The sequence below is a fragment of the Balaenoptera borealis genome, assembly GCF_965194805.1.
Source record: "Balaenoptera borealis genome assembly, chromosome: 18".
Lineage (NCBI taxonomy): Eukaryota > Metazoa > Chordata > Mammalia > Artiodactyla > Balaenopteridae > Balaenoptera > Balaenoptera borealis.
Genome location: NC_138877.1, coordinates 24,915,284 through 24,927,528, shown reverse-complemented (window position 1 = coordinate 24,927,528; position 12,245 = coordinate 24,915,284). Strand labels below are relative to the sequence as shown.

At 39.1% G+C, this 12,245-nt stretch overlaps 1 protein-coding gene across 4 annotated transcripts in view; it reads right to left on the bottom strand.

Moving 5' to 3' along the window:
• EPSTI1 (epithelial stromal interaction 1) overlaps positions 1-12,245 on the bottom strand; it is a 105,845-nt gene that overhangs the window by 19,623 nt on the left and 73,977 nt on the right. The gene's annotated exons all lie outside the window — the stretch shown is intronic.

The following is a 12,245-nucleotide window of genomic DNA, read 5'->3' as shown; positions in this document are numbered from 1 at the left end:
ATGGACATATATAGACTACCAAATGTAAAATAGATAGCTAGTGGGAAGCAGTCGCATAGCACAGGGAGATCAGCTCGGTGCTTTGTGACCAGCTAGAAGGGTGGGATAGGGAGGGTGGGAGGGAGGGAGACACAAGTGGGAAGAGATATGGGGATATATGTATATGTATAACTGATTCACTTTATTATAAAGCAGAAACTAACACACCATTGTAAAGCAATTATACTCCAATAAAAATGTTTTTTAAAAAAACCTATAAAACACATATATTTTATATATGCATATTACTACATATTTCTTTAAACTAATTTTTAAGATAGTTTTTTTCAGCCTTGGCAAAAATGATCCTGAAATTTATCTGGAAAAATTAAATTTGCAATCATAGCAATAAAAAAATCCTAAAAAAAAGAAAAGAGGGAAAACCAGCTTCCCCAAATATTAAAACATATCATGAAACTACAGTAATTAAAACAATTTGATTGAGTCCAGGAAAAGACTTACTACATGGAAACACAGTTTACCATAAGTTGTTGTGCTAAACCCTTGCAGGAGAGATAGTTCAATGAATGATGATGGACTAGCCAACTACTGTGAGAAAAATTAGGACAAGATCCTTTATTTTTATATCAAAATAAATTTTATAGAGCCCTAGGATTTGAATCTAAAAGATGGAACCATAGAAGTTTCCAAAGGAGGCATGGGTAATTTTATTGATAAACTTGGAATGAGGAAGGTCCAGAAATCATAAAGGAAAAGGATTAATAAATTTGGCTGCATGAAAATTCAAAGCTTCAATTGGGGGAAAAAAAACTTAAAAAAATGTTTATGACATACATAGGCTAACTCAATTATTCTTTTATTCAGTCATTCAACAATATCTGAGTGCTTATTATGAGGCAGGCTTGGATCTACATGACGGGGAAATGATAATGAACAAGATAGATGAGATCCTTGCTCCTTAAGAGTTTATATTCTAGAAAAAAGGAAGCCCATGAATAAGTGAGAAAAATATCCGCCCGTTATCCTATGCAGAGGATTAAACACACTGTTGTGAGGCTCAGTGGCTCAGTTCCTATTTTAGATGGAGTCTCAGGGAAGGCCTGAGTAGGTAGCTAAAGACCTTATATAAACCAACAAGGAAAACACAACCACCAAACAGAAGAAGGCCAAGGATAGGAGGAGGAAGTTGGCAGGTAAACTACAGACTGCCTGTAAATTAAAAATAGTCATCGGGCTTCCCTGGTGGCGCAGTGGTTGAGAGTCTGCCTGCCAATGCAGGGGACACGGGTTCGAGCCCTGGTCTGGGAAGATCCCACATGCCACGGAGCAACTGGGCCCGTGAGCCACAATTACTGAGCCTGCGCGTCTGGAGCCTGTGCTCCGCAACAAGAGAGGCCACGATGGTGAGAGGTCCGCGCACCGCGATGAAGAGTGGTCCCCACTTGCCGCAACTAGAGAAAGCCCTCGCACAGAAACGAAGACTCAACACAGTCATAAATAAATAAATAAATAAATAAAAGAACATGAATTTCCTTAAAAAAAAAAAAATAGTCATCATCTTCACACATAGTCAAAGAAATATAAATCAAAACAATGAGATAAAATTTTTCTTCTATCACAGTGAGAGAAACTAGAAAAGTTTGATAGAGAATCAGGTACATCCCAGCACTTTGGTGGAGTGTCTAAGTTAATAAAAACTAATTTAGTTTTTGGAGAGCAATAAACATCGATATGTAAAATGTACACATCCTTTGCAGAAGTGTTCAAAGATATGTATAAAAGGAGAGGCATACTTGTATTATTGAAACAGTAAAAGTTCAGGAGAAAGTCTTAATGCACATTAACAAGGACCTGGCACAGTAAGGTAGACCATCCACACAACAGAATACTATGCAGCAGTTACAAAGAATTAGATAGACTGAGGGGGGTGCCTATGGTGAGATCTCTAAGACACATTAAATAATAAAAGTCAGGTTCAGAGCAATTTTGTGGGGGACTCTTCCATGTAAATAGAAAAGATACACATACATCCATTTTAACTCATATGCCGGTGTACATCATATTTTAGACATTTTTATGGTAAACCACATACTAAAATGCTAACTATAACTATCACTGGAGATAAAAGCATAGCGAGTAGATAGGTAGAAGAAGGAAACTTTAATATCATAAATAGTGTTTGTTTTTTTAATTTTGAACCACGTGAATATATTACTTCCTCAAACCATCAAGAAGGTTTATCTGTGTAGGAGACCGTTTCTGTTTCTTTATGCTTTCCTTTATTTAAAAATCCCAATGGATATACAGTTGTAATGTAAAAGAGCAAAATACTACATCATGAAGCCAAGGACTGTCAGGGAAGAAAAAAGAGGACGGGAAGAGAATAGCACGCAGCATCCTGTTACAGAGGCAAGGACAGGGGAGAGGAGAAAATAGAGCAGGAGGGAAGGGTAAGGGAACTGATGAGGCATCACCATTCAAGACCACTGCTCCAGGTGGCAGAAGCGGGGGCTCTAGCTCCACTGCACTCAGGATTATTATTCTATAAGCAGCAAACCATATTTACTAGGGAGAGGCTGGTTTTCCTTTGGTGCCACAAAGGATTATTTCAACTAATTAATTTGTTCTGCTGAACTGACAGCCACTACAGATGCATCTGCATGCTTTATAAGCGTATTCCTGGTTCATTGATGCGGTTCTCACACATAAGTGCAATACCTCGTTGGATAGATACAAAATAAGTCATTCCTGTTCCAAGGACTGAGCTTTGGACATTAAGAAAATCAAAACACTCTAAGCCAGAGGGACATGACGCACAGCATCTGAGACACTGTCAAATCTTATCTCACTCAACACAAATTTGTGAAGCACCAACCGTTTTCCAGACACCTGGATTCAGGCTGAAGGTACAGATGCAAGGAAGACCCAGCTCCAACCTGAAGGAAATCACAGTATAATGAGAGAGACAGACCCAGAAACAACTGTGATACAAAACAAAAAGAAATGCATTACTGAATACAAGTTCGAGCAACATGACACGGGAATACGAAGGAAGGGATGCAAATGAGAGACAAGGAATAAATATTCCTGAATGTTTGACATTTTAAGTGCATCCATGAAGCCTCCCAGGGGAAAGAGTGTGTGTCTTCTCACTGCTCTGCTCATCTCCCTGCATTCAGACAGAGCTCCATACAGAGAAGGTACTTAAGTACTAGGAAAAACAAAATATCATCTTGGAGATGCCAAGAGCAGAACCTCCTGTAAACACTGGCCAAGTGGTGTTTGGTAAATGAGGACAACACTGCAAACGGTGCCACGTTCTGTGCCCACCCTGCCAGGATTGCTCTCACTGGAGGAAGGGCTGCCAGGGATCAGTGCTGGGGGCCCAAGCTAACAGCAAGAAGGAAAAGGGTCACCATCTCCTGCTAGAGGTTATAGAAATCACTTCTCTGTGTTGCAATTTACCAAAGGCTCAACTATACAACAAACAGGTGTGCTCAAGGCTGGATGCTTGAGAAAGCTGATGAGTTTAAAGGCATGTTCCAAAGCAAGGCTGTAGTAACTGGAGACTAGGATAGGGTCATTTTAAAATCATGTTTGAATACCAGTGGGGCATGTTCTGGCATGGTTCAGCTTGACTGCTTTATGTAAACATTAAAGTGCCATCACACGGGCAGGACATACTTCTCCCAGGAGAGAGTGTTCTCTCAACTCAACAAGAGGAAAAGGATAATAGAAGCAGGAGAGTTAATGCCATGAAGTTCAAGAACCCCTACTTTGAATGATTTTTAAAACAGGAGAAGAGTTTGGGGCCGGGGACAGCTTAGAGGAGTCTTGGTTCTGTGGCTCCCCACAGTAGTAACTTTGCTCAGAAGGACAAAGATGTCCTTGGCTATGAGAAAAAGTGGAAATGACCTCAAAATATTGAGAGGAGACCAACCAAATCCAAGGAAGTAAATACTCATGGGTAAAGTAGGAGAGTGAAAAAATAGCATTAATAATGTGTACTCCTTTCTTACTAGTTATTGTTAATTCTATCATTTTAATATAAAGAAACTTTCAGCTTTCTGAAAAGTCTACTATTGTAGACTTTCAGCTACAATAGTCATTGAATCACACAGCTCTCTATCTCCCACCCATAAATACTTCCTATTAAATTTCTTCTAACTTAAAAAATTTTTTAAGAAATTAAATTTCTTTCTAACTTAAAAAATTTTTTTTCTTATAAAATTTACTTATACATTGTCGAAAATGTAGAAAGTACAAAAACTATGAAGGAAAACATAATAATCACTCATAAAAACCCTCCACCCAGAGATAAGCTCCTTTAACATGTCAGTATATTTCCTTCATTTCTTAATTTACATACATACAGAAATTATAACTGCTTATCACCACCTCGAGTCACATTTACAGGCTTCCACATGCCAGGCGTTAGGATAAACTCTCCACGTGCTCTCTCTCACGTAATCTTAGAAACAATGTCATGAGGTAAATAACATCACTATTATCCATAACAGATGAGGTTTAGAGAGACGAAGTAATCCACACACAAAGTACCATAAGAAGAAGAGGTGGGCTTCAAAACTCACCCAGACTCTATTTTATAATCTTCCCTTTTTTCAGTTTCATGTAGGTGAGCATATTCCTACGTCATTAAAACACAGTAGTGATTGATGCACTGTATTCCAAACTTCAAAATCTTCAAATCCTCTACTGCTGAACAAATTGTTTCAAATTTTCCATTAAGATGATTTTAAAAATAAACATTCTTATATAAACAACTTGTGTGCATCTCTGATTATTTCCTCAGACTAGATGTATACCTTTTAGATCTAATACTTTTTTTTTTTCAAATAAATGTTTTTGTTTTTTTGTTTGTTTTTATAAATTTATTTATTTATTTTTGGCTGTGTTGGGTCTTAGTTTCTGTGCGAGGGCTTTCTCTAGTTGTGGCAAGCGGGGGCCACTCCTCATCGCGGTGCGCGGGCCTCTCACTATCGCGGCCTCTCTTGTTGCGGAACACAGGCTCCAAACGCACAGGCTCAGCAGCTGTGGCTCGCGGGCCCAGTTGCTCAGCGGCATGTGGGATCTTCCCAGACCAGAGCTCGAACCCGTGTCCCCTGCATTGGCAGGCAGATTCTCAACCACTGCGCCACCAGGGAAGCCCCTAGATCTAATACTTTTATATTTAGGAAACTCTTTAGAATTTCGTATCATCAGATAGCCCTTCAGTTCCCCTTTTACCAGCAGCAGTACAAGGGAGTCTGTAATGTTTTTTAATAGCTAATAGTGTAAGCCCTCCTTGCCCCAGCAAACACACAAATTATTATCTGTATTTTTATAAAACTTCTTGTTTAATCTTGTGCTTATTCTCCCAGTTGAAGTGTAGATATAGTTTTTCAAACTACATCAAATTCCATTGAGATATTTATTGGAATTCCATTTAACTCTCTAATTAATTTGGATAGAACTGTAGTTATTACAGTATTGATTTTACCACTCAGGGGCATCAGCCATCTCTATTCAAATTGACTTTAATGGATCACAGGAAAGTTCTCACGTTTTATGCGGGGTTTTTTAGGTTTGGGGCATTTGGGTGAGTTTTTTTTTTTTATGGATTGAGCAATTTTTTACATAGTTGCTTTTTAAATCTTATTTTATTTTATTTTATTTATTTATTTATTTTACTTTTGGCTGCATTGGGTCTTCGTTGCTGTGCGCGGGCTTTCTCTAGCTGCAGCGAGTTGGGGCTACTCTTCGTTGCGGTGCACAGGCTTCTCATTGCAGTGGCTTCCCTCGTTGCGGAGCACGGGTTCTAAGCATGCGGGCTTCAGCAGATGTGGTGCACGGGCTCAGTAGATGTGGCGTGCGGGCTCTAGAGCACAGGCTCAGTAGTTGTGGCGCGTGGGCTTAGTTGCTCCATGGCATGTGGGATCTTCCCGAACCAGGGCTCGAACCCGTGTCCCCTGCATTGGCAGGTGGATTTTTAACCTCTGTGCCACCAGGGAAGTCCCCATAGTTGCTTTTTGATGAGATCTTTTTATCCCCTATTTTCTAATTAATTTTTTGCTAATATTTGAGGAAGTTGTTGATTCTTATATAAATGTTTTATAACCAACTCTAACTCCATTTGTTCTAAGCATTTTTCAGTTGATTCTCGGGTTGTACGGGCAGATTGCTGTCATCTATAAATTACTTATTTCCAATAATTAGACAAACTCCTTTTTTTATTTTTGTCTTATCAAGTTGACTAAAACAAGTCCCAAACCTTGTTCCATGCAAAACTGAAGGTTTTTTCCCCTTCACTAAAAAGAGTTTTTCGTCAAATAACATTGAGAAGCGCTAGGTTAGAATTTGCAGAACAACACTGGTTAGTGGTAGGGTTTGCAAATACCCTTATGTTGTTCACTATTCTAATATTTTCCCACTGACATTAATGTTGGTTATTGCTTTGGAAGACTATATGTATATTAAGAGAAAAATTTTTATTTCTAGCTCACTATGTTTTCTTTAATTGATAGATTTTAACTTACCAATGCCCATTTTTTACAACTACAGAGGTAGTCAAATTCTTTTTCTCTCATGACATATCATATTTGCAGTGATATGATATTAAAAGTTATAATATATAGCTAGTCATCTTTGCATTCCAAGAAAAAACCTTACTATGTCTTGGTAAATTATTTAAGAGAAAAAAGAATCCCATTAGTTAGAATTTTCTTTCAGATGTTAATCTCTATAAATCTCTGTGTGTGTGTGTGTGTGTGTGTGTGTGTGTGTGTGTGTGTGTGTGTGTGTGTGTGTCTGCTCCCTTTAAAAGGTTGTGACATCATGGGGATGATAGTTAAATAATATTAATTCTAATTCTAAATTATTTCATCTTTTTCCTTTCTCTGAAACAATTCGTAGAACATAGGAAAAAAATCTGTTCCTTGAAAATTCTAATGAACTTTCCTGGAAAATTATCCAAGTTTAGCTTGTTAAGGAGAAGTAATTCTCAAAAAATTTTAGAAATCACTCACTTTTTAATTTTTTTTATTTTAATTCTTTGAATCATTTTAGAATTTTACATTTTCTCATAAACCCATTCACTTAATCCACATATTCAATTCATTAGTATAGTATTATCTATAGTAATATAAACTTAATCTTTTCTAAAACTGTGGTTCTAGCCCCTCATTTCTACTGTTGTGTAGAAACAGTAGAAATGCAGTTGTGCATTTTTACTAATCTCTTCTTCATTAGACTTACCAGAGATCTGTTCATTTTGTTGACCTTATCAAAGAACAAGCTGTTGGATTTTTATAACAGCTGTTTCTTGAAGTTTTGTTATTAATTTCTGTTCTTAATTACTTCCTTCAGTATAGTTTATTGTTCTTGTTCTAAATTCTTAGGCTGGATACTTAATTCATTTCTGTTTTGAGTACTGATTGGATTTAAAGTTATGATTTTTCTTTCTCTGAGTAGAGCATCTCAGGGTACAGCTTTGAATGCATTCCCCATAAAGTTCTCTCTCCATGATTTCTAATGTATTCTATGATAATTTTCTGTCATTGAATAATTTAAGTATGTTCTCATTTTTTGGTTTGTTTTTACTTTCCAAATGACTATATAAAATCAATAATCATGCAAAATCAGTAAGTGCACTCAGCCTATCAGAAAAAAAATTTTGAATTCCTAGAAGGTAGAAAGGAGACAAGAAAGGAGACAAGAAAGGAGACAAAATAAATTATATGGAGAAACAAGCATGCAGGATAAACCGGGGCTGAGTTAGCTGTGTTTCTGAAGGAGCTCTGGGAGGCAGTCATGAAGATGACCAGTTGGAGAACTACACTGAGATGAGCTTGGCAGCGGGCTCTTCCCCTCCCACGCTTGCGTACATAGCAGCAAGCACTGACACAGCCCCTTGGGTAACAGTGAATGGAGGAAGGGTGTCTGAGCTCAGAGAAACAGGACAATGTCCCAATACCTGCTGACTTTAGGAGAACAGGAGGCTGCCACATGCAGAAGACAGGCTCCTGTATATCTCACTTGGCCGTGTGCCCAAAGAAACATGAGGAGATAACCAAGAATCACCAAACATTCGAGAAAGAAAACTACACAAGATAAAACTTACAATGGAAAGGAAAAAAAGTACTGCTAAAATAGTAAATAGAAAATTTTAATGGTTGTATAATTAGCATCAATGAAGAGATCAGAAAGACTACTGCACTTATAAAGCAGAACGTGGCTATGAAAAAGTAAGTCAGCGACCTTGGTAAACAAATTTGATGCATGTGCCAAATAAGCAGAATGGACACTTATGAAGTAACATAGTGAGCAGGATGATCTAGCTTAAGGTTTCCTCCAGAATGCAACAGAAAAGGCCAAAAAGACAGGAAGTATAAGAAAAACGATTAAGAGAGAGAACAGATCTAGAATTTCCGAAAGCCACTTGATACATAACCCAGAAGTGGAGAGAAGAGACAATACAGGGGAAGAAATGTGAAAGGAAAATAGAAATTTCCCTGAACTGGAGTGAGACTTATATTTTCAGCTTAAATAGGCCAACCAAATGTCATACAAAATTTAAAACAAAAACACTGTGAAATTTCTTACGATGGGGAGGAAAGGAGAGGAGAGAAAAGAGGAAAAATAAATAAATGCAACAGAAAATTCAGAGTCAAGAAAATAAAAAACAGAAAGCAAGAAAGAAAATGTAGTTAAAAAGTAAATTATGTAGGAGGAGCAGAGTCAAGATGGCGTACTAGGAGGACGCAGTGTTCGAATCTCCTCACAACTAGGGCACCTACCAGGCACCGGTGGGGTACCATAGACATCTAAGGGGACAGAAGGAACCCCCAGCAACCGGATAGGACGTGGGGCATGGAGGGAGTGAAGGGGGAGGAGAAGTGGAGGTGGGACGGGACTGGTGCCCCTGAGGGGCGGCTGGGGAAGGGAAAGGTATCCCACGCCCAAAGGGGTAAATTGGGAACCATTGGGAGGGCAGAGGATCAAAAGGGAGCGTGGCCAGGTTTCCACTGCCCAATTGGGCTCCCAGGAACATGCTGAGATCCTGGGCCTGATCCTCTGCCCACCTATGCCTCCTCCAGCCGCACGGGTCCTGAGGGAGTGGGAGGGAGGGAAGGGGGAGCAAAAGTAAAGGCCAGACCTCCAGGACTGGCACCCCTGAGGGGTGGCTGGGGGAGGGGAGGAGTTACTGCACCCAGTGGGACCCACCCACAGTTAGGGGTCCAGTGGTGACGGGGTAGACCCTGGGGGACATGGTAGGGAAGGGATACGAAGGAATGAAAGGGAACGGGGGCAGTGCTCTCCCTGTCCATTAGTCACCAGGAAGCCTGTTGGGCTCCCAGGCCTAATCCTCTGCCCTCAGAGCCTCCCTCCTGCCATGCAGAGCCCAAGCCCCGCCCCTACACACCCCCCAGGGCCCCACCTCTACGCTCTGAGACCCCCTCCAATGCTCTGGGGCTAAACCCCACCCACACAACCTCACTCTGTGCCCTACCTCCAAACTCCGGAACTCCACACTCCAGAAGCCCTCCTTTCGACATCTGGCCTTTCCCCTTACATGCAGGTCCTAAGCAGAGGCCCTGCCCCATGCTTCAATGTCACCCCGACTAGGCCCTGCCCCCCGCTAAAATGTCACCCCCCCACCCACCTAGGTCCCACCCCACCCAAAACCCCACCCCTGCCTAAGTTCCATCCCCCACCTAAACTCCACCCCCATAGCCAAGGCTTCTTTTTTTTTTTTTTTTTTCCTCTTTTAGATTGGGGTTCTGTTTTACCTTGTTGATTCATTGTTGCTGATTCGTTTATATTTTTATTTTTCCTAATAAATCTTTTATTTGTCTAATTTTATTTAATTCTTTATACTTTGTTATTGTACTCTCCTTTTGGCATGTTTTCCCTCCCCCGTTTTTTTTTTTTTTTCTTTTTTCTGTTGTGGTTTTATTTTACCTTGTTGCAATTGTTTCAATTATAGTTTTATTTTTCCTAATATATTTTTTATCTTTCTAATTTTATTTGGTATTTTAATTCTTTGATATTGTACTGCTCCTTTTTTTCTTTCTTTCTAATTTTTTTTTTTTTTTTTTTTACCACACCATGAGGCTTGCAGGATCTTGGTTCCCAGGCCGGAGGTTGGGCCCAAGCTCCTGTAGTGGGAGATCCAAGTCCAAATTGCTGGACTAACAGAGAACCTCAGAAACCAGGGAATATCAATCAGAGTGAGGCCTCCCGGAGGTCCTCATCTCAGCACCAAGACCCAGCTCTATCCAACTGCCTGCAAACTCCAGTGCTGGACATCTCAGGCCAAACAACCAGTAATACAGGAATACAGCATCACCCATCAAAAAAAAAAAAAAAATGAAATGACAAAAAGATACGTACAGAAGAAGCAGCAGCGTAAAAACCTACAAGACCAAATAAATGAAGACAAATAGGCAACCTACCTGAAAAAGAATTCAGAGTAATGATAGTAAAGATGATCCAAATCTCGGAAACATAATGGAGAAAATACAAGAAACATCTAACGAGGATCTAGAAGAATTAAAGAGCAAACAAACAGCGATGAACAACACAATAACTGAAATTAAAAATACTCTAGAAGGAATCAATAACAGAATAACTGAGGCATAAGAATGGATAAGTGACCTGGAAGATAAAAGGGTGGAAATAACTTCCAGGGAGCAGAATAAAAAAAAAAGAAAAAAGAATGAAAAGAATTGAGGACAGTCTCAGAGACCTCTGGGACAACATTAAACACACCAACATTCGAATTATAGGGGTCCCAGAAGAAGAAGACAAAAAGAAAGGGTCTGAGAAAATATTTGAACAGTTATAGTCAAAAACTTCCCTAACATGGAAAAGGAAATAGTCAGTGAAGTCCAGGAAGCACAGAGAGTCCCATAAGGATAAACCAAAAAGAGACACACACTGAGACACATATTAATCAAACTATCAAAAATTAAATAAAAAGAAAAAATGTTAAAAGCAGCAAAGGAAAAGCAACAAATAACATACACGGGAATCCCCATAATGTTAACAGCTGATAGTTCAGCAGAAACTCTGCAAGCCAGAAGGGAGTGGCAGGACATATTTAAAGTGATGAAAGGGAACAACCAGCAATGAAGATTACCCTACCCAGCAAGAATCTCATTCAGATTCTACAGAGATATTAAAACCCTTACAGACAAGCAAGAGCTAAGAGAATTCAGCACAACCAAACCAGCTTTACAACAAATGCTAAAGGAACTTCTCTAGAGAGGAAATACAAGAGAAGGAAAAGACCTACAAAAACAAACCCAAAGCAATTAGGAAAATGGTAATAGGAACATACATATGGATAATTACCTTAAATGTAAATGGATTAAAAGCTCCAACCAAAAGACACAGACTGGCTGAATGGATACATAAACAAGACCCATACATATGCTGTCTACCCACTTCAGACCTAGGGACCCATACAGACTGAAAGTGAGGGGATGGAAAAAGATGTTCCATGCAAAAGGAAATCAAAAGAAAGCTGGAGTAGGAATTCTCATATCGGACAAAATAGACTTTAAAATAAAGACTATTATAAGAGACAAACAGGGACACTACATAATGATCAAGGGATCAAACCAAGAAGAAGATAGAACAATTGTAAATATTTATGCACCCAACACAGGAGCACCTCAATACATAAGGCAGATGCTAACAGCCATAGAAGGGGAAATCAATAGTAACACAATCGTAGGAGGGGACTTTAACACCCAACTTTCACCAATGGACAGATCATCCAAAATGAAAATAAATGAGGAAACACAAACTTTAAATGACACATTAAACAAGATGGACTTAATTGATATTTATAGGACACACCATCCAAAAACAACAGAATACACTTTCCTCTCAAGTGCTCATGGAACATTCTCCAGGATAGACCATATCTTGGGTCACAAATCAAGCCTTGTTAAATTTAAGAAAATTGAAATCGTATCAAGTATCTTTTCTGACCACAACTCTATGAGACTAGATATCAATTACAGGAAAAAAACTGTAAAAAGTACAAACACATGGAGGCTAAGCAATACGCTACTAAATAACCTAGAGATCACTGAAGAAATCAAACAAGAAATAAAAAATACCTAGAAACAAATGACAGTGAAAACACGACGACCCAAAACCTATGGGACGCAGCAAAAGCAGTTCTAAGAGGTAAGTTTATAGCAATACAATCCTACCTCAAGAAACAAGAAACA